Source organism: Bidens hawaiensis, unplaced genomic scaffold (assembly GCF_021521415.1).
Source record: "Bidens hawaiensis isolate Kalapana, Puna unplaced genomic scaffold, B.hawaiensis_p1.1 tig00024489_1, whole genome shotgun sequence".
NCBI lineage: Eukaryota > Viridiplantae > Streptophyta > Magnoliopsida > Asterales > Asteraceae > Bidens > Bidens hawaiensis.
Window position 1 is genome coordinate 62,957 of NW_027493874.1, and position 2,640 is coordinate 65,596.

The 2,640-nt window shown below is 33.7% G+C and overlaps 1 pseudogene across 1 annotated transcript; it reads right to left on the reverse strand.

Annotated features, from left to right (window-relative positions):
• Window positions 1-345: 345 nt before the first annotated feature.
• LOC143569467 (uncharacterized) lies at window positions 346-2,354 on the reverse strand (annotated as a pseudogene). Its single transcript, XR_013141747.1, has 2 exons — window positions 1,989-2,354; window positions 346-880 (listed from the first exon to the last, which is right to left on the reverse strand). The product of XR_013141747.1 is annotated as an uncharacterized LOC143569467 (transcript).
• Between the last annotated feature and the right edge of the window lie 286 nt (window positions 2,355-2,640).

Sequence of the window (2,640 nt, forward strand, 5' to 3'; positions counted from 1 at the left end):
GATGATGAATGGCTACCGGTTTTCGATCGTGTAGAATGATTTCAGGTGGCTCAATTCATAATTTTGGGGGCTAAATGAGTGTGTATTCCACGTAATTAATCAGAGAGGGGAAAATATAAAGGGAAAATCCATGTAGGATAATGAAAAATCCATATCACCAGCCACATCAGCCAAAACTTAACCCTGTTAATTATTCTTAATGGGGGATCATAAAACAAAAAACCTTGAAAATGTGGGACTGCCAGCGGGAATACCGGAGGTGGGATTATTATTGGCCAATCCATTAAAGGTGAGATTATTTAAATCCAATTTTCCTTTATTAAATATGTAATTGGCAAGATTTATTGAAACTTCTCCTTTAAACGCAACTTTATTCTCATATTCTCGTAATCATACATCTAATTATCTAAAAAACGTATGGAATAACAGCCTTAATGTCCTTGGGGAACTTGTCCCCGAACTTTGACATATACCATTTTCGGGTGGCATAGCTTCTCCCCATCAAATAAAAAACCGTACCTAAAATGAAAATAAGCGCATAAAGTGTTTGTGAAATGCATGAGATTCCTACATACCCGAAAAACTCAAAAAGATAATGTGGACATATAACCAAATTAAATAACCCTCCTTGTGGGATTTTGTATTCTTTTTCTCCCTCCTTCCTAAGATTGGCAAGAATGCAATGGTGGTAAAAGTTACCGATCATACCGATCAAGAACAGTCCAACTCCAACGTATTTGAGATCGATTGAAGGATTGGGGAAGTCGCGAGATAGATACTGAGCGTAAATCATTGTCACGGTGGAGAAGGTGTAACTCAACATGACGGTTATTACAGATTCTAACCCCGTGGAGCCGCTATATTTGTGAAGATATAAAACCTGCATAGAAAAGTATAAGTGTTGGATATGATGCTTAGTCCATATTCTGTTTAACTTCTTGTTTAAGTGTGTGATAATAAAATCATTGGGTCGTTTGGTTATCATTTTTGTTATCGGTACATCGATTAATTTCTGCTTATTCGTTAACAACAATAAGTGTTCTAAAGCAATAGTGTAATCTATTTAAGATACTTCAACTATCTTTTAACACGTTAAATAATTTACTTCTGTTTTATATTGTTTTCATGCGTAAACTAATTACGTATTTGACATAAAACATATGCGCAATATATATTTGTTATATATGTCCATATATGATGGTAATTAAATAAGTTTTTATAGTTATTTCGTGATGAGAAAGTTTTTAAAAAGGCAAAACATTAAACGTAAAGAAATTAAAATAATAATTTCAATAAAATACAAAATATCATTATTCTACTATATCAATCCAACGCCACGGTTGTTAGGCTAATACTTTACGTGTACATATGATTTTGATTTTTTTTTTCAAGTAGTTAGAAAGCATATAAAAGTAACCTTCAAATAATTGATAAAAATATAACTTTCATCTTAAAAAAAGCATATAGATTACAGTTGAAGATGATCTTATAAAACATATATGTTGGGGAAATTTTGGAATCGGTAACCTGGATTTTCTGAGAGTCATAAGAACTTTTCGATTAAAACTATTAGGTGGTTCTTCAAATTAGTTCGACCCCAATCAGCAGGGGCGCTGACATTGGACCCTGCGCCCCTAGACCCACGTCAATGAGACGCTGCCCCTTGGAACACCCCCCTCCCCCCCCCCCACCCCCAAACTGGTTAGGATTTCGTCCCTAACCTCATAATAAATGAACCTCTTGTCTTGTTTAACGTATATTTTGAAATCCTAACCTCATAATAAATGAACCTCTTGTCTTGTTTAACATATATTTTGATTACATTGGTCGTCAAGTCAATTCAGTTGAACTAAAATATCTAAACAAAATATTTATGAAAAATAGATTAAAAAAAAAGAAAATAGGAAAAAGTAAAGCTTAATTTTGTAAAAGAAAATGTAAGTATACTCTTAGATTATTAACATACATATTTCAATAAAACTGTTTACCTCAAGTACCCGTTTGAAGAAGTGAAGAGTGAGAGCCGAAGCAAGCAACACAAATCTAAGATGTTGGTCAGGGAAGACAAGGAACGAAAACAAGCCTACAAGAAACGCCGGTGTGTAGAACATAAGCATCCGATTCTACTCGACAACTTGATCTCGTTCTCTTTCTTTGCAACACCTTGGTTGTTGAATTTTGAGTACTGCAAATGTTTGCTTTTGAATTCATTGTACCCAACATTTGTGAGTGTTAAGACAGCTATAACCGACATAGTTGTCACAAATAATGATGGTGGTGGTGGGAACAAGAAGTTTAGCAACATAGAAGGCATCACCATTTTGATTCAATCTTCTTCTTTTTTGTGTGTGTGTTTCTTGAGTGTGTTTTTTTTAATTTCTTTTTGGTCTATAAATCCTGTGAAATGGACTAAGACAGTTGAATTGGGTGGTACAAATTGACTCATTAGCCATATATAACCAACAAGTGGTTGTCAGGTTGTGGATCCTCACCGGGACGTATAATAATAATAATAATAATAATAATAATAATAATAATAATAATATAAACTTTTAGTACCGTCATAAAGCTAGTATATTTATATATTGCAAAATTAATCCGAGCTAGAACAGACTGATTAGTCAAATCAGTGGAGTGGCT